Raw genomic sequence first — 21,316 nt, 5'->3', positions numbered from 1 at the left:
GAATTTAGTCCATTGTATCCTGATATGTTAGTTTTGTTTGGCATTTAATTCGGATAGCCATGCGTCTAAACTGGCAACGGCCTTGCCGCAGTCGCTACACCGGTTCCCGTGTGAGCACCGAAGTTAAGCGCTGTCGGGCGTGGTCGGCACTCGGACGGGTGACCATTCAGGCCATCACGCGCTGTTGCCATTTTTCGGGGTGCACTCAGCCTTGGGATGCCAATTGAGGAGCCACTCGACCGAATAATAGCGGCTTCGGTCAATAATACCATCATAACGACCAGGAGAGCGGTGTGCTGACCCTACGCCCCTCCTATCTGCATCCTCCCTCTGAGGATGACACGGCGGTCGGATGATCCAGGTGGGCCACACGTGGCCTAAAGACGGAGTGCTTTTATACCTCTAAACTTCTAATAAGTTTTCAAACTTTTTCATTTTCTCTAGGTACAGTTTCAGTTCATCACCTGCTCCAGTCACGAATTCTCGGCTACGGCGACCCCTTTATTAGCAATATGGCCACAAAACCACAAAACACATATGCCTTCTCTGGGTGGAACTTAAATGAAAATGGTCTTTCCATCCAGCTTCAATCTAACCCCATCTTTGGAACAAACTCGTAGCCTAATATTAATTCGTTAGACAGATTTTCAGCAAATAAAAGGCGTATGAGGGCATGATGAGAAGTAATTTATCCGAATTCTTTATGTGCAAACTCTTAAAGTCTTGTAAGTAAAGCGAACTTAAATAACATTCTACGCATTTATTCTTTATGTCTAAATAATTATTTCTTAATATAGTCACACAGCAAACACATTCTCCCAACGAGAGAAGTTTGTTGATACTGTCATCGTACAAAGTTTGACTTTGTGGGCAGAGCCACGACCTAACCTCTGCTTGCACCGCTCCATCACTAGCAACGAAGTTCTCGAAGATGTTCAAGTTTTGGAAACAGTATAGACAGCAGTGGAACAAAGTTCACCAAATATCTCTTGAAAAGATTGAAAATTACATCCCACCTGTAAGTAGCTACGCTAGTATCTGCAAAAATTAAATGAGAATATTGGAAAATGTTCCTACACAGGACACATGACACAATTAACATGAACAGTGACACCATTAACAGACCTGGAAGATGTCTAAATAGGAATTACCATCTAGTCCTACTATAAAGAATGTGAAGGTTTGGCAGCCCTTAGTACTTCTGAATCTGTTATATCTTCAGCACTAGTAGTTTACAACTGCATACAACGGAAATTCGTCACAATAAAGCCAACATCTTAGGAATGTAGATGAATAATTTATCACTGAAATGTTGCCTAACCAACGGGAATTTGAAGGACAGTAGTTATATCACAAAGTAAGTCAGATCGAGAATACAAAACTATTATAAAGTGAAACTATATGCAGCCGAAGACCTTTTCAAGTCAAAAACGTCTTTGATGGATGTATGTATACTGAAGTGATGGATGAAAATTTGTTCTAAGGACGAGGTCCGAGTCTGGGTAAAAATTTTCATTCACTGCTTAAGTCTGCATATACAGGGTGTTACAAAAAGGTACGGCCAAACTTCAAGGAAAAATTCCTCACACACAAATAAAGAAAAGATGTTATGTGGACATGTGTTCGGAAACGCTTAATTTCCATGTTAGAGGTCATTTTAGTTTCGTCACTATGTACTGTATTTCTTCGATTAATCGCCAGTTGGCCCAATTGAAGGAAGGTAATGTTGACTTCGGTGCTTGTGTTGACATACGACTCATTGCTGTACAGTACTAGCATCAAGCACATCAGTACGTAGCATCAACAGGTTAGTGTTCATCACGAACGTGGTTTTGCAGTCAGTGCAATGTTTACAAATGCGGAGTTGGCAGATGCCCATTTGATGTATGGATTAGCACGGGACAATAGCCGTGGCGCGGTACGTTTGTATCGAGACATATTTCCAGAACGAAGGTGTCCCGACAGGAAGACGTTCGAAGCAATTAATCGGCGTCTTAGGGAGCACGGAACAATCCAGCCTATGACTCGCGACTGGGGAAAACCTAGAACGACGAGGACACCTGCAATGGACGAGAGAATTCTTCGTGCAGTTGACGATAACCCTCATGTCAGTGTCAGAGAAGTTGCTGCTGTACAAGGTAACGCTGACCAAGTCACTGTATGGAGAGTGCTACGGGAGAACCAGTTGTTTCCGTACCATGTGCAGCGTGTGCAGGCACCATCAGCAGCTGATTGGCCTCCACGGGTACACTTCTGCGAATGGTTCATCCAACAATGGGTCATCGCATTCGGGAGGACGACGGTTCAATCCCGCGTCCGGCCATCCTGATTTAGGTTTTCCGTGATTTCCCTAAATCACTCCAGGCAAATGCCGGGATGGTTCCTCTGAAAGGGCACGGCCGACTTTCTTCCCAATCCTTCCCTAATCCGATGAGACCGATGACCACGCTGTCTGGTCTCCTTCCCCAAACCAACCAACCAACCAACAATGGGTCAATCCTCATTTCAGTGCAAATGTTCTCTTTACGGATGAGGCTTCATTCCAGCGTGATCAAATTGTAAATTTTCACAATCAACATGTGTGGGCTGACGAGAATCCGCACGCAATTGTGCAATCACGTCATCAACACAGATTTTCTGTGAACGTTTAGGCAGGCATTGTTGGTGATGTCTTGATTGGGCCCCATGTACTTCCACCTACGCTCAGTGGAGCTCGTTATCATGATTTCATACGGGACACTCTACCTGTGCTGCTAGAACATGCGCCTTTAGAAGTACGACACAATATGTGGTTCATGCACGATAGAGCTCCTGCACATTTCAGTCGAAGTGTTCGTACGCTTCTCAACAACAGATTCGGTGACCGATGGATTGCTAGAGGCGGACCAATTCCATGGCCTCCACCCTCTCCTGACCTCAACCCTCTTGACTTTCATTTATGGGGGCATTTGAAAGCTCTTGTCTACGCAACCCCGGTACCAAATGTAGAGACTCTTCGTGCTCGTATTATGGACGGCTGTGATACAATAAGCCATTCTCCAGGGCTGCATCAGCGCATCAGGGATTCCACGCGACGGAGGGTGGATCAATGTATCCTCGCTAACGGAGGACATTTTGAACATTTCCTGCAACAAAGTGTTTGAGTCACGCTGGTACGTTCTGTTGCTGTGTGTTTCCATTCCATGATTAATGTGATTTGAAGAGAAGTAATAAAATGAGCTCTAACATGGAAAGTAAGCGTTTCCGGACGCATGTCCACAAAACATATTTTCTTTCTTTGTGAGTGAGGAATGTTTCCTGAAAGTTTGGCCGTACCTTTCTGTAACACCTTGTATACATCACAAACAGTTAACAACGAATAATACAGAGAAATGCTCTGAAACTGTAGCAAACTCAGATAATATGGCTAAATACCGTTGGTCTGTCATGTGATTTGAAAACTGCTGGGAGCAAATATGAATAAAACTTTCACATCTAGGCATTCTGCAGTAGTAAAACAATTGAGACACATGTTTCATGCAAATAAATCACAAGTCAAGATGAATAATCAAATTAGTTAAACGTTGGCTGCTCAGAAGATGGACTACGCTACTGCCAGGGCGAGACTTACATTGTTCAAATGCAGTGAGAGGGCGCCATTCAGCACCAGATCAGAGCTGGGAAGCGAATCCTCTACAATCCAAGTTCTCGCCGGAACATCCACTATTCTCAAGCTCTATTTCTAAGGGAGATTGAATGCTACTGACAATCTAATACATACCCATGTTCCCGTTTCTCCAAAAAGCGGGGGAAAGCAGCAGGAATTTCCCATTCAGACCTTGCAAGATGCGTCATTACGATTCATCAGGTTGATACTGGTTCGAAAACTCACTCAGCATTGCTGAATGCTGGGACTGTTATTATTTTTAAAAATATTGGGCTTCCGATATTTAAAAAGTATCATTGTAGGCCATCGGTAAGTCAAGAAAGATATATCGACGAGAGAAATATCGACGTACCGACTAATAAAAATTATCGGCTGCACATTGTGAATATACTGCCAGTTTTAGATCTGTAGTTTTAAGTATTGATTTACTGCGAGACATTCTGTACAACAAAAGGTAGCTACATGCTTATCCCCCTTAGATCTAGAATTGAAAGGAAAACGATGCACGTTCACGCTTGATGATAACCACTTTGCCAACAGTAGTAAATGTATATAAGTGGCATAATAAACGGTGTCCGATGGGTCCGTCGTTCGATTTCGTCACATATCGGATTTGTCGGGAATACTTCATGCTGACTTCCCCCTGTTTCATTTTTGCAAACCCTAGCGGCGTAGCAGTTTTTGTGTCGAAATTGCGTAATGAAGTTAAACGATGCAGTTTCTGCTGGTAACGCCGAGCATCGGTTACGTCAGCATTCCCCCTCACGCGTCTCCACCATGAAAGGTGGCTACACTGAGCCACAGCGCCAGAGAGTTTTGTTTCGCCGCCTCCACTGGCAGTGATTATTGAGAAGTAGCGGAGGGCAGTGCTTGTTGAGAACTCGTAGTAGTTAGAGTGCTTGCTGAGATGTCGTAGTGAAGAGTGCTTGTCGAGATGTGGCAGTAGTCAGTTCTTGTTGAGATGTGGTAGTAGCGAGTCGGTGTGGAGATATTGTAATGATTAGAGTGCTTTTCATCAATATAAATGAAGGTAACAAACTCCTTTTCTTTTTTTTTCTCATTATTTCAATGTTCTGAATAATGCGTCATTACAGGTTCAGTCAACAAAGCATCTGGCTTGTGTCTTGTATTAGAGTGTAATTCTAGTTTTCTTGAGCAATTATAGTATTTCTAATTTTTTTTATCACGTCAGTATAAATGGTATTTGAAATTTCTTGTCTTATTGAAGAAGAACCGTGCCAGATGTGTACGTTGAGTCATACTTCCACACACAGAACAGTTATACTTGTGCTTTGGTTTCGTAGGTTTTATAGTTGCTGGGGATTTAATTAATTAATTGTGTTAACGAAAATTTTCATTTCATTCTTTGTTGTTGTTCTATGCAGTCAGATTGCGTAATAATACTAGTCAGGGCCAACCGTTTACGAGACACAGCGTAATCGGACATACAGCTACGAAAAATAAAAATGATTTTCAAAATTAATAAATAAGCCGCCATGCAACCAACAGCAAAAACCAGCTTTGTCATTTAGATTAAGGTCATCTTTTTCAGAAACTGTTTTTGAAGGCAGCCTTTGTGAAGAACTAGCATACCTGCTGCGTTAAAATTCATTTTTTAACATATAACAATGTAATATACTTACCGGAAATTGCAAAAATAAAAGTAATGTAAAATAAAAATAGCGGCACTCGATATTGACCTTTAGATATCGCTATATAGTGGAAAACGTACTTCCCATATTTATCGATATCTTTTGGAAGGAATGTCGCTTAATCAGTATATCAATATTTTATCAAGAGCCCTACAGTACCGTCTGTGCCTCGCTGATGGGGAGAGTTACTGTTCTTTTCACCGTCCGAAGTTTTGGAGGGAAGAAACGTTCTCATAGCAGAGAAGCACCGCCAGGGGCTCTTATTTAATGAGTGGTCAGAAACGGCAATTTCACCCTTAAGCATCTTCAGGAGAAAGCTGTCACTACCATCGTCGTTGCACCTTTAGCAAGCGGATTACCGCTAGGGGTTGTCCACACCAGTCTTGTGAAAACTGGCTGCTACCCAGAAGGTCTCATTACCTGCTTCTGAGACACCGTTAAAAGCCTTCTCTCGACTTTACGGTACTGCTTGGCCCTCTAGCCCTACTCCTTCCTTCCACTCTCGGCAAAATGTATCAAGCTCAGACAATGCATCATCATGTAATCATAAGAGAGGTGTAACAAAATAGTACAGCGATATGTCACGATCGTGAGATAAAAGAACGATGGTTTAGTCCAAAAACGAATTACAAGGGCCCACTTAGAACTTATAGTGTAAATAGCGTCTCCATTATACAAATAGCCCATGATAGTAGTAGAGCAACCTATGTGTCACCCCACTCTGCATTGTTGCCAAATTTATTCAAGATGGGGGTATGTAGACTTGGCAACAAATTTTGGATTTTGGTGGGAAAATAGGTCAATTGGGCTACGTCCACTAACCTAAGCCTCCAGAAAAAATGGTTTCAAATTTGAATTCCAACACGATAATGCCTGTAAAACCTTACTTTTCTTTATTATTATTATTCATTATCATTTATTATTATTTTTTATTATTAACATTATTATTTAATATTATTGACCTACCTCCACTAGTAAATTCGCACCAAACTCAAATTCCAGCACGATAATGGCTGCTAAACCGTACTTCTCTTTATTATTATTATTCATTATCATTCATCATATATTATTATTTATTATTATTATTATTGGCCTACCTCCACTAGAAAATTGCGCCAAATTCAAATTCCAACGCGATCATGTCTCGAAAACTGTACATCTATTTTTTATTATTTATTATCATTTATTATTATTATTATTTATTCAAGATGTCCGATTTTCTCGGCGAGAAAGCCATTTGCGTTACATCCATAATAGAAATCTATCACAAGTTCAAATCCCAACACCACAATCGATCACACGTACGAACTTTCGCAGTCACTTATCTTTTTTCACTTATAGTAACCTAAGTCACGTTCTTTGATTTTGCAGGTGGAAAGGGACTGAAGTCTTTGTTTAAAGCAATACGGTCATCACTTGTTCTCCAACACAATCCGTACACATCTTCGAGATCGCAGCAATGCCCAGTCCAGTTGCCACGACGTCCGCGCTCCAACTGAATTAGTTCAAATCGTCGCCACCCCATGGCCCCGCAGGCCAGCGCGTGGGCTGTCGCCTATGGCGGTGACGTGAGGCGGCTCGCTGGGGCCAGCCCGCGCTAGCCGCTGGACCGGCGATAGCTCCCACATCGTAAACATGTTTTCGCTGGACACGCTGGAACTTTATGAGGTTGACGTCGCAATGGTCCCTTGTCTGTTAACCACGTGTATTCGTCGCCTCTGCACGTTTCCCGCCAAAATTGTTTGTCTGGGAGCTGAATCACACAACGGTCGGCTGTTCGACTCAACACGTGGTTCGACAAAGAACGCCCTGCCACACTTTTGGCGCGAAAGTTGTTTTCCTGGGCACGTTCAAACCTGTCGAAGCCGACCGTTCGCCACCCACCACGCGTCTTTCTGCAACCGAGAACGCCGTGCTACTCTTTTGGCGCCAAAGTTTGCTCAACAGTTGAATCCGCCATCACTGTACAAGAGCACGTTTGGTCGCCACAATACCCCTCGCTAATTCACTCTCTCTCGCGCCGCGCTGCCGCCCTACTCACGTCAGACCACTTACGTCACACACCCTCGATCGCCCCCTCCATACACGTGACAGACATAGTTTTCTGTAAATATGCTACACCCACATCACACATCTAACCTATCAGTTACCTAAGTACTTAATTCAATTTCAATTTTAATCATATTAAATAATTCAATTTACAATTTCATATACGTTTGCAATGGTTTTCAGCTACTTACTTTCAAATACTTTTGGAGGACCAGACCACAACCTCTTCCTAGGAACCATCAAAAAATGGTTCAAATGGCTCTGAGCACTATGGGACTCAACATCTTAGGTCATAAGTCCCCTAGAACTTAGAACTACTTAAACCTAACTAACCTAAGGACATCACACACACCCATGCCCGAGGCAGGATTCGAACCTGCGACCGTAGCAGTCCCGCGGTTCCGGACTGCAGCGCCAGAACCGCTAGACCACCGCGGCCGGCGAACCCTCACCGAGTTTGAATTCTGTCAGTAATGAAACGTCACTTGCGCTTTCCCTACCAACCTAAGAAAACTGTGGGTAAAGAAAACGCACTTATACTATCCTCATCCACGTGACCACCATATCCTCCTAGGATCAGGTGCCAAGTGTGAAATCTCCCAGCAAACAAACTTCACTTGCGTCTTCGCTACCAACGTAAGAAAATTGCTGAAAACGAAGCTTACCACCACCACCACTTCCTAGGGGGCCGGTGGTAAAAGGACTCAGCCCGCACTAAGCTGATGGAAGGAGTGTATTGTATTTATTTGGGAGCAAATTATTTAGGGATGGAGTATATCTATCACAGAACACACACTCTGACATCCCCCCACAGCATACAGAATGCAAACTACTCCTACATAGCTCATGTATAAGGCTCTACATACACGCTTGATAGTTGTAAACCATCAAAAAAGTCACTGCACAGCCTACAGAAATGTGGAGTACACCTAAATAATTCAAAACATTCGCGCCCGGAGAACCGATCAACTCTTAATTTCTCTAAATAATAATCCATCTAAAATACCCTGCTCCATAATCGTCAACGTTTCAAAATTTTACACCTGTCTTTATTTAAACAACTAGAGATAGACAGCACCACCACCCTCTGTATGCACCACTCAGTACACGGTCCAGCTGACTTAGTACACACAACGGCCGGCTGTTCGACTCAGCACGTGGTTCGACAAAGAACGCCCTGCCACACTTTTGGCGCGAAAGTTGTTTTCCTGGGCACCCCCCCTGATATTAGAAATCAGAATATGTGAATAGTTTCACACATCTTTTTGAAACGTTTGCATGTCATAGGTTTCGATATGTAAGGCTTACCTAAGGCAGGTTCTGAACACCAGTAGTGCACTACACTTGGCAACACAACCACACCCATCAAGATATTCATTGCAATCCAGGACTGTAGCTCCTCTACAGATAAATTTGTCCAGTTATTTGTTGACTCACTTACAGTCTGACCAGATATCCGTTTTTGCGCAAAAACCGCCCAGACTGCTCTGTGCTGCTCGGGGAAGTAAGGAAGGACTGCACTCTATTTAGTTCGAGCCCTTTTATTTAGGCATGGAGTATATTTGTCACAAAACACCCGCACTGATCTGACTGTGGTCATGCGACACAGCTCACAAACACGTAAGCAACTCCTAATTTCACCACAAAATAGCAGACTGATCTTAAATAATGCAGTACACAATATCCGCAGGCGAGCTCTGTACTCTTAAACTCGCCAAATAACGCATCAGCACAGTGCACAGGCATGCTCGCAAAATAAGGCAACAGACGCGCCCGAACACCCTCACCCAATACCCTGCCCCAGCTGCCAAACCGTTCAAAAGTCTGTCCTCGGCCTCCCCCAAACATGACCTCCTCACAGTCGCATTCGCGCCTAACACCGGAGAAATTCATATCACCTATGCACCTCAGATTATGCTCCAAGGCAGGCCGCGTGTGCGTGCGGTCGGCGGGAGCGGAGGTTCCAGAGCCTCCAGCCAAGTTCAGCTTCCGCGCGCTCGTGACAGCCGACCAGAAAGGGCACTCTGCTCTCACACATGTGAAAGCTGCATTGTTCTTCTCATGTATACCGCCGACATCTCAGGTGTGGACCTGCTCTCACGTCTGTTGTCAGAATAGCCCATAGCTCGTTGACACACACTATTAACGCAGCCTCGAAAACACTTACTACCCGCCTGCAACCTAGATGGTGACGGAAAACCAATTACTCTGATCTGCGCTGCAGGGGCGTGTAGTGATTGACAGCACTCTTTATTTTTTCAAACAACTTATTTAACCATACAGTATATCTATCACACTATCACAAAACACCCACGCAGATGTGCCCTGGGTCATGTCGCACAGCCCACAGACATACACCAAACTCATAATTTCAGTACACACAATAGCAAACTGCTACTAAATAATTCTTCACACTGATGTGTAGATACGATCAGTACTCGTAAACTATCCAAATAACGCATAGCAGAGCTTGCAGATCCGCTCGCAAAATAACTCAGCAGACGTGCGCAGGTACCCCCCACTGTCAACTGTTCACAGGATCGTGAAGACACACATCCGTCTGATTACAGACCGCGGACAGCCCCTGCTCGGCTTTCACAAGCGTGAGCTGGCGCGGTCGACGTGCTCGTCAGCTGTCAAAGCACACACAGACGTCCAGGACCGCGATCCGTCACAACCCCGAGCCGCGACCACCAAATGCAGGTGAAAGTCAACTTTACATCAATGTAGCATAGTTCCAAAGTGCATCCTCCATACGCTAGACAGCATATGTCTTTACCTCCTATGACACAATAGCACACTGCGCATTGCTCCTGACACAACATTACACAGCCCTTTAATTAAACATAACTACACATACCTGCTCTCACCTCGTCGCATGACCAGTCATCTAAAACCTTCTCAATATTATTCTTATTTTACAACATTTTTTTAAAAATAAGATCTAGTTTACAACTCCCGCCGCAACTAACCTCACACCCATCCCACCATCAACATACGCAAACGTCCTCAACCCTATCTTGACGCTCATATATCACCCCACAAACCATGTCCATCTATCAATTTACCATTCTCATTCCCTCTTTTCGAATTACAAACGTAGCCTCTATCTAAACACCAATCAACTCATCTTTCTCGTACGTTCAACAGTAAAATTAATTTTACACACACCCAGAAATACCAAACTCAATTAAAGAGTCAAACTTTTATACAGACCATCAAGCACATACGAAACTAACACCAATATTCAAAGCCAGCGCTCCATTTGGACCTATTTTTCCGCTCTTAACTGTTGTCACTAGCGGTCGAATATCACTATCTATAGATTCCATAAATTTCCACATAAAAAAATCTAGTCCAATTATCTATGTCCTTAAGCTGCACCCTCTCATGATAGCATACGAACTCATCTTCTCTAGTCATTATACAACTTTTATCAGCGACACGCCTCAGTTGCTATCCCCGATAATGAATATCCGACCAGTGTGCGTAACGCCTGCGAAGACATCGCCGACGTGGGTTTGTGTATTGTTATCATCATCACATTTCATTGAACAACAAGGAAAGACGCTAATTCGCTCGTCCTCGATGTTCTAATGTCTCACTCCTCCGATAATGCATTACACTTCATCCGTTCAACATACACATTCATTCGCCCCGCCGTTTAGAGAGTCCTATATCCGAACACATAGCATCATTCGACAACTATCACTTGCTCTTATCTAATAACTCATCCATCAGGTCACCCCTTTCTTTCTTTCTTTCTTTCGGTAGGAGATAGCTATTTTTTACAGTGATAGGTAAATTGCGCCATAAACTTAACATCACCAATCGCGAAACATATCTTCAAATACGTAAACACTCTTACTCAATTACACAGCGTTCCCACTGAGGACAAGACCTTCAATATTACAGTTCTTAATCCAATAACCACCAAAACAAGTACTAAATGCTCGAACTAATCCCATTGCACCTTACAAAGCGAGTGTCCGAGCGCCGCCGGCCGCATGTCAAAGCCACATATCTGTCCATCTAAACAGCCGTCCACTCAGCCCCAGAACGAGCATGCTGAAGTGGGCTCTCTCTATACCTGCTCTCCAGCTATTGTCTAACGACATACAGTGCACAAATGGATTCCTCAATAGCGCAGATCTCTATCCTCCCCTGCATCTCCAACTCGACATGTAAACAGTGTCTCCCCCAGCCAGCGAACCCGACGTCATTCACGCTGCACTGACGATTTCCACTCACAAATACTAAAGACTCGCATATATAAAAGCCTATTCACTCCTGCCAAAACTCGCTTAATAATAAAAAAGCATTCTCTCTTTCTAAGCATAGATGAGTACGCATTTAGAACAAATAGACAAACATAATTCCAAGCATAAGTTATACATATGTATAAAAAAGAAAAAAAGACCTCAATTTAAGTTATACGACATTTATTTACATGTCCTAATGATACAGTCGTAGATGAGTCGTGTTATCCACTTGCTCATTCCTTCAGCACATGCTTTCACAGAACCGGCTCTACTGATGTATGCCACCCACCCTGTTATAATAATTTTGTACAAGCATTTACGCCCCCACATACAACCCAGCTCAATAGAACATAATAATTCCTTTTTCCACAGATAGTCATATTCGGTGAACAATTAAACGTACTAAATTACGCATACATGTAGTCAAATAAGCAAATACTTTTACCGACATACACACCCCTCTCACAGAGGATAGGGCATTTAACATGCCAATGATAACAACATTCCGACGCAAAACTTGTCGTTGTAATAAAGGTACAATTCATTTTCCTATACGGTAGAAGTCGTTCTCAGAACATTTCAGCTAATTCGAGAACCTTTTCCCGTTGGCAGAAACGCGTCAATCTTTCTGATCAGAGCCTGCTCCCTTTTCTACAAACATCTCCAGACTCGCATATTAGAAGACCAAAAATATTGTTAATATAATATTATAAAATTCATCTCGTACTCGTCGATATTTAGCACAGTACTAGTACTTTAGCCTGCCATAGACCTCTGACTAACTAGAATTCCTGCCCTGCACAGACATTAACACGGACTGACGCACGGCCTCTCGCAGGAGACTATACTTTGCACCTTGTAAATCATATTCTTATAGCCGACAGCATAACATTGAATGATTTTAAATAAAGGACAGCCACAACACAAGGAAACTAGAAGAGCCTGGTGACGTTGTGGGGACTTTCCAAACGCCCCCCAAAAGCGATTGACGACCTCTACATTTAAACTCATATGTCGCAATGACCCGATAGTTGATAATTCTGCGTTCCATTTCTAGTGATTGTTCATTTTGCACACAAGTACGGGATCACCGTTTTCGGTGCCAACAACTCCAGAAGTTGCGGTCCATCAACCAAAATTTGTTCCCCAACTCAAACAAGCATTGTCACTCAATCATTATGTGGTACCCAATGCACGGATGGGATGGATAAGACACCATCGATCTACTGTAATATCATCAAAATATCCACGGGTGTACTGCCGGTCTACAGTGTCCAACGGGCACAATATTTCGGCGATCATACATGTCGCCATCATCAGGTGAACTGACGGACTGAGCTCCTATGAACGTGCCGGTACAGAGATCCGTACGCTATGGCTGCTCAGGGGGAACTGGCTTCGGTCGCGGCGGCGGCCGATTTAAATACCCTCCGCCCGCGGCGCACTCCCTCCGCCGTCCGCGCCCCGCGCCACGGTCACACGGTGGAACAGCTTGCGACGGCGTCTGAGATGACGTCGGTGTGATGGCTCTATCCGCCGTGGTCGTCACAAGTATACGTTTGCTCGATTTACTCTTGGTTAACCCAATCGCTGATTCCCAAGCCTTGCTAAGATTATAGCCACAGTCACGGTTTATGAGGTCGTCATTGGTGCGAATTTCGATGGCCTCTCTAACAATGCTGTCCCAGTATCTCGACGTCTGTACCAGAATCCTCGTGCGTTCATACTCCATAGCGTGATTTTCCGACAAACAATGTTCAGCGGCCGCCGACTTGCTCGGATACATCAGTCGAGTGTGCCTCTGGTGTTCACGGCATCGATCCTCGACGGTATGCATCGTCTGACGACTTGCCACATTGACACGGAATCTGGTACACGCCGGCCTTCCTCAGACCGAGGTCATCTTTGGCGCTCCCCACTAATACACGAGTTTTATTTGGAGGACAAAACACAGTTCCGACACGATGTTTCTTCAAAATGCGGGCGATTTTCCCCGAGAGTGCGCCTGTATATGGAATAAACGCAGTGCCTACCTCCTCCCTCGTGATTTCATCCATCTCCACAGGTTGTGCTGTAGTGGTTTGGCGGAGAGCACGTTGAATCTGCCACTCTGAGTACCCATTTTTTCGAAATACGGTTCTGATGATGGCGACATGTACGATCGCCGAAATATTGTGCCCGTTGGGCACTGTAGACCGGCAGTACACCCGTGGATATTTTGATTATCAAATACGCCGGGAGAAACTCAAGAATTACTGTAATATTATCCAGCACAGCTGATATCGCGAAAAATTTTACAGTAAGTCCAACACTGGTCAATCATGTGACAGCATGTTTTCTTAATTTCAGTATCATACCTTGTAACCTCCCCACAAAAATTTAAAAGAATGAACAATATTATTTAAGGATGCTAATGGACACTACTCTATGCGTAACCTGCCCACAATGAAATGTACTGACAATGGCAACAAAAATGTGAAATTCGCAATCTGACTCAAATATAAATTCCTGATGAAAAATTAAAGTCCATTCAGTGATAAGGAAATTCAATTAAACCGAAATATCGGTCTTTGGCCCTGTGTAAAACAATCAGAATTAAAGTCTTACCTCAGAATAAATGGATGTCACATATCTGCTCTTGTTGTTGCGCACCGCTTGGAGGAACTGCATTGCAAATAATAATATTCTCTTTTTTTTTTGTGATTCTAGTGAAATTTTTCTTCAAAAGAAGTGGAATGAAATGGGAAGTGCAACGAGATCTTTAGTTCAATAAAAAATTAAATTTTTGAAAAAATGCTTTTGAAATAAAATTATTATTAGGGAACTTGTTGGAGAATAATTACAATAAATAAATTTTTTTTTACATTATCTAATGATTATATTAATTAATGGTATACCTTATTCGCTATCTTGACCAGTGTTGCCGACCGCCTACATCACACAACCGCACTGGGCTGTTACTACTGACCGACCGCTCTGCATGACGACTACAGACTGAGTACTGCTCTCAACTAGACAGAGCTACAGACTCGCAACGACTACTGTACTGCACTGGCCTACAGCTACTAACAGACTGAGCAACGACTACTACTGACTGAGAACCGCTCGCAACACTCGCGCGGTCAAGCACAAACTCTCTGGTCACAGATGCTACAATGCCTCGCCATCGCTGCTGCGTTACATACGTGTTTCATAACCCTCCACTGGGGGGGCAAAAATTTGGCAGCGATGGTGAGTCATTTGGACTTGCCAAGCGCGGCAAAATTTTTCTTTAATTAACAAAATTCTACAACTTACAGAATATTTAAATGTTGTGCACACGCACTAAGTACAAAATATATCAGACAAAGACAAAATGTGAGTACAAAACATAGTAGCAAATCAGAAAAATGTATATACAAATTATTTGACAGATAATAAAGTGCACAGGCACTGAAAAAATTCTTTAGCATATGCAGAACAAATAAACAGACTGGCAAGAATAATTAGATGTAGTACATAAAGTAAATGTTGTGCACACGCACTAAGTACAAAATATATCAGACAAAGACAAAATGTGAGTACAAAACATAGTATCAAATCAGAAAAGTATATACAAATTATTTGACAGATAAAGTGCACAGGCACTGAAAAAATTCTTTAGCATATGCAGAACAAATAAACAGACTGGCAAGAATAATTAGATGTAGTACATAAAGTAAATGTTGTGCACACGCACTAAGTACAAAATATATCAGACAAAGACAAAATGTGAGTACAAAACATAGTAGCAAATCAGAAAAGTATATACAAATTATTTGACAGATAAAGTGCACAGGCACTGAAAAAATTCTTTAGCATATGCAGAACAAATAAACAGACTGGCAAGAATAATTAGATGTAGTACATAAAGTAAATGTTGTGCACACGCACTAAGTACAAAATATATCAGACAAAGACAAAATGTGAGTACAAAACATAGTAGCAAATCAGAAAAGTATATACAAATTATTTGACAGATAAAGTGCACAGGCACTGAAAAAATTCTTTAGCATATTCAGAACAAATAAACAGACTGGCAAGAATAATTAGATGTAGTACATAAAGTATATGTTGTGCACACGCACTAAATACAAAATATATCAGACAAAGACAAAATGTGAGTACAAAACATAGTAGCAAATCAGAAAAATGTATATACAAATTTTTTTGACAGATAACAAAGTGCACAGGCACTGAAAAAATTCTTTAGCGTATTCAGAACAAATAAACAGACTGGCAAAAAATATTATGTTGACAAGTGTACAGGCACTGAAAAATGTCTTTAGCATTTTCACAACAAATAAACATAATGGCAAAAAAAAATCATGTCCAAAGTGCACATGCACTGAAAAATGTCTTTAGTATTTTCACAACAAATAAACATAATGGCAAACATCATGTCGACCAGTGACATAAGTGTACTCACACTGGAGTTTAGCGAATCGAAAAATGTATAACCTATGAACATAAATGATGTTACCAAAAAATTTTTTCTTTATGTGACAAGAATCAGGATAGGAAAGGGAAGGATTGCATCATGGTTGTAGCACTTTAGATTGCACACAGCTGCTCTGAAAGTCCATATCTTTCCACAGAAGTACAACACCAAGTGACACAACTTGAAGTTCTTTTCCCATCAGAATTTATCAGTGTAGCCAAGACACTGAACTGTCGTAGTAATGTTCCATGTTTTTATTTTGGCAGTACATTACGTACACCAAACAGTGGGACCATAATAATGTCTTCATCTCTCATGGTGGTGGACAGCATGTCGTGTCAACACCACACTCTTACAAGGCACACCAACGTAGAATTAGTGCAAAACCAAAGATAGTGCTCCATGATCACTAGGATAAACAGGACAAATGGACATTGCAGTAATTCAGGGTAGTCAGCTTATGAGGTGAAGGACATCAAGTCACATAATATTGACAATTACAGACTTAATTAGTAGTTTGTGGCATTCATAGCCCAGTTATTGAACATTTCTGTACCAAGTATGTAGTATTACAGAAAAATGTTCATTGATTGTTTTACATAGAATCAGTAGCCTTCTTTTCCTGGTTACAAAGCATTATGAAATAATCGCATTCTTTTCAGTTACAGAGTATAATTAAGAATCATTAACCTTCTCCTAATTACAGTTAATTAATCATTTGTCATTCCAATAATCATTAGCCTTTTCCTACTTACAGTTAATTAATCATTTGTCATTAATTAATCATTTGTCTAATTACAGTTAATTAATCATTTGTATAATTCCAGTTAATTAATCACATTAATCATTTGTCTAATTACAGTTAATTAATTAATCATTTGTCATTTCAATATAGTAAGAATTATTAGCCTTAATTAATTACAAAGCATTATTAAACAGTCACATTCTTTTCTGGTTACAAAGTATCAACATTGGAAACAAGAGCTAATCAATGGCATAATTAATAACAATTCGTGGAGTGACATTAATTATTGGCACTCAGTGGCCAGCAAGTATTGAATAAAATCATCATTCAGTATTATTCAGATTATTATGAAGTCATTATTAAAAATCAGTTAATTACAGTCATAGCATTAATAATCATGGGCATTACAAGTACTCATTACAATAAACAGTGTTCCTCATTCAGTAGTATTCAGATCATTACAAAGGCATTATTAAAATCAGTTAATTACAGTCAAATCATTAGTAATCACAAGCATTATAAGTAGTATCATTACAACAAACAGTGGCAGTTATTAGCTAGTGACAAAGCATTATTTTGAATATAGTCTCATTAAGAGGTCATTACTCAAGTGACATGCTATTCAGAGTTGATCAGTATTATTCAGAATTATCATAAACTAGTGACATTATGTGGGACTGGTAATACATTTTTTTTGGTAGCAATGCATTGCGTTGGGATCGATAATTAATTGCTGAAACATAACACTATTTGCTTTTGACCTATTGCAGCAAATGAGGATAGGTAACGTCATTCGTCATGAGTCAGCTGTAGCAAGATTATGTAACAAGGCAGTACATGTGATCACATTTATAAACGATAGACACAAATGGGTAAAAAATATAAAAATGCAAGTACTAGAACAGGTATAATAAGTAACAGGTTTAGTAAGTGTCATGAAAAACTTCTCCTGGAAAAAAATACAAAAACGGATTATTGACCTGAAAGAAGAAACGCACACTATGCTGAAAAGTAGTGAACTTCGAATTAACAGGCAGTGAAGTGTGTATAAAAATGTGTTCCATAGCTGTCCTTTCCAAAACTTTCAGTCATCCTACTATGCAATGTAACACCTGCTGTCAAAGCAAACTGCAACAAATACTTAAATAACTACATAACATAAATACATAACTTCAACATTATCCTCATCTGTAAAGAAAAAAACTTCATTATCCATATCATCATAACTTCACCATTATCATCACCTGTAAAGAAAAACTTCATTATTCATAATACCATATCCTTCATCATTATTCATCAGTATTCATTATCATCTGCAAAAAATCACTTCTTTACTCATTTCATAACTATTCCTTATCTCTAGCATATTTCATCACTAAAACTAAGATGTGTAGTTCTCTCTGACAGCCTGCATCAATCACCTTGTATTCTGAAAGAAAAAATTAGTTAAGACTGCTATTCTGTGATGAGTATAGTATATTCTTGTTAATGTTTGTTAATCCTGATCCATTTACTCTTCCTCATAAAGTTATTGCATCTCCTTTCGTTTATTCCGTAGGTGAAATTCCCATTTATGTTAAGTTTATTTCTTAGAATCATCATTCCTTTCTGAAATTGATGAACAAAGATTAATGTCCTGCATTTAAATCATATACCCACTAGATAATGACTGGTTTATGGTAACATAATTAACCCTACAGCATAACATGACAGAAAACGTAATATGTCAAAAACATTGACAGTGTTCAAATGCAAAAATATACACAGAATAATACAATGCAGCAGCAAAAAAAAAATGTGAAACAGTCACGATGTTGAGATGTCATAAGGCAAAAAAATGTCAAAGTCAACTGGTGTGTGTTATATCTTAACTATTTCATAGTGCATACAAACAAAACTGGAGTACAGTCATATACACAAAAAAATGGAAAATGTGCACGGTCTGATGTGTAACGACAAGAAAAGCGACCTGCTAACCTTACCTTGCCGGGCACTTGCCAAGAAAAAATACGATAATCATCAATAAGTAGTCACATAAATATAATTGCAGAAATAGTCATAAATGTGTAAATTCATCTGGAAAAATATGCACGGTCTGATGTGTAACGACAAGAAGAGCGACCTGCTAACCTTACCTTGCCGGGCACTTGCCAAGAAAAAATACGATAATCATCAATAAGTAGTCACATAAATATAATTGCTGAAATAGTCGTAAATGTGTAAATTCATCTGGAAAAATATGCACGGTCTGATGTGTAACGACAAGAAGAGCGACCTGCTAACCTTACCTTGCCGGGCACTTGCCAAGAAAAAATACGATAATCATCAATAATTAGTCACGTGAAATAATTGCATTAGTAAATGGCATCATAGTGTGTTGAATCATACAGTGGTTTCACTCAATAAACGGTTTAATGTTTGATATATGGTGATTGCCTTTCGATTTTCTGGTTCTCAAAGTTTCGACGTGTACAACATTGGGGTGAGGGATGCTGCGAATCCGATATGGACCTGCGTATAGAAGTTCAAATTTACTGCACTTACCTTTTAATTTGCTGGATAAATAGTGTGTACGTACTAGTATCTTCTGTCCAACGTGAAAGACGCGGCGTGTACAAACCTGTTTTTGCTGTCTTCTCCGGCGCTCTGCGGCACGTTTGATGTTCTTCAGCGCAATGTCAATTATTTCGTGGTGTCGTAGGCGACGACTTTTGGGAAATTCTATTAATTCTTTAATTTTGTTCGGTGGTTCAACGTTTTTCAGTATAACAGTCGGAGATAGCATAGTGGATTCATTTGGAATGGAATTAATTACATCTTGGAATGAGAGTATGTGTGTATCCCAATCAATATGTCTTTTGTGGCAGTATATTCGACACAGCTTACCAATTTCCTTCATTAATCTTTCACAGGGGTTCGAAGAAGCGTGGTACTTGGATATATAAATCGGAGAAATGTTTCTGGCTCGTAACATGCGTGTCCATACACTACTACGAAATTGAGATCCATTGTCAGAAATTACTTTCATCACATGCCCTACATGAGATAGAAAATGTTTTACAAATGCTTTCGACACAGTTTTAGCAGTAGCTTTGCGTAACGGAGTGAAAGTAACAAATTTTGAAGTGAGCTCAACAGCGACAAAAATGTAGCAAAAACCTCTGTTAGTTCTCGGAATCGGACCAAAAATATCTACTGCAGCCATATGTCTTAACTTAACAGGTATAATGGGATATAAAGGAGGAATATGTGAAGTGGTGTCTGATTTAGCTTTCTGGCAAATTTTACAAGACGCTAAAACTCGTCGTATACGTTTCTCCATGTTGGTAAAATAACAGTTCTGTCTCAGTATAAGAAAACATTTTCGTGCTCCGTAATGTGCGTAACTTAAATGAGTGTACCAAATTAATTTGTTAACCAGTTCGTCAGGAATGCATAATAACCAATTGTTGCTGTCAGGATGAGAGCGGCGAAACAGAATGTCATTGCGCACAGTGTAGTGGTTTCTAATCGTAACATTTTTCTTATCTTGCCAAAGGTGTTTAATTTCTTTCCACACATTGTCCTTATTTTGCTCTTGCGCTATGTCCTGTAGTGACGATGAAATAAAGTTTTCAAATGCGACTTGCTGAATGTACATGACACTGAAATTTGTTTTGCAGAAGTTGGTTGCTACGTCTTGCTGATTGTTGCCGAGAGAACGCGATAGCGCGTCTGCTATAACATTTTGTGTGCCGGGAATGTGAACAATCGTAAAATTAAATTCCTGTAAATACAGCTTCCATCTACTTAATCTATCGTGAGTGAATTTGGCTGAAAGCAAAAATTGTATGGCTCTATGGTCAGTGTAAACGGTGGTGTGTCTGCCATAAAGAAAATGCCTAAATCTCGTGAAAGCCCATACAACACATAATGTTTCAAGTTCTGTAACAGAATAATTTCGCTCAGCAGGTGACAAAATGCGGCTTGCAAATGCGATGTTTTTAATAACTGTTGAACCATCTTCTTCTATTTCCTGGAAAATATGTACGCCTAAAGCGGTGTTGGAACTGTCGGTAGCAATGGAAAAATTTCTAGTAAGATCGGGGTGCGATAAAAGTGGAGCATTCAACAAAGCATGTTTCAAATAACATTCTCGTGAACAAAATTCTGCGTGTCAAAAGTAATGTTTGCGTTACTGTAACATGCAATCTTTGCTGTATCTGGTTAAAATCTATCGTACGTGTTATTATTTACGGGAGAATGTTGTGGCATATCCATTATATGAACTGTTCTGTTATTTCTTACTGACGTGTTACGCTATAGATGACGCCTATTGTCTGTTTCATTCATCATAATATGTTGTTGCTGATGTTCTTGCTGCTGAAAAGATCGACTGCTATTAAATGTACGCTGAAAATTGTGCTCGTTATTTTTACGTCTGTCATGATAGTAATTTCTATACGGCGCATTGCGATAGGAATTGAAATGGTGTGTTGTCTGTACGTAGTTATTTTTGCTGCC

The 21,316-nt window shown here is 40.7% G+C and overlaps 1 long non-coding RNA gene across 1 annotated transcript in view; it reads left to right on the top strand.

Moving 5' to 3' along the window:
• Nucleotides 1-21,316, top strand: part of LOC126474104 (uncharacterized) — a 417,917-nt gene that overhangs the window by 353,680 nt on the left and 42,921 nt on the right. Inside the window, exon 2 of the long non-coding RNA XR_007586574.1 lies at nucleotides 9,918-10,050. This is a non-coding gene — a long non-coding RNA (uncharacterized LOC126474104). The remainder of the gene's footprint in view (nucleotides 1-9,917; nucleotides 10,051-21,316) is intronic.

This window comes from Schistocerca serialis, chromosome 4 (assembly GCF_023864345.2).
Source record: "Schistocerca serialis cubense isolate TAMUIC-IGC-003099 chromosome 4, iqSchSeri2.2, whole genome shotgun sequence".
Taxonomy (NCBI): Eukaryota; Metazoa; Arthropoda; class Insecta; order Orthoptera; family Acrididae; genus Schistocerca; species Schistocerca serialis.
This window is presented reverse-complemented; position numbering and strand designations above follow the sequence as displayed.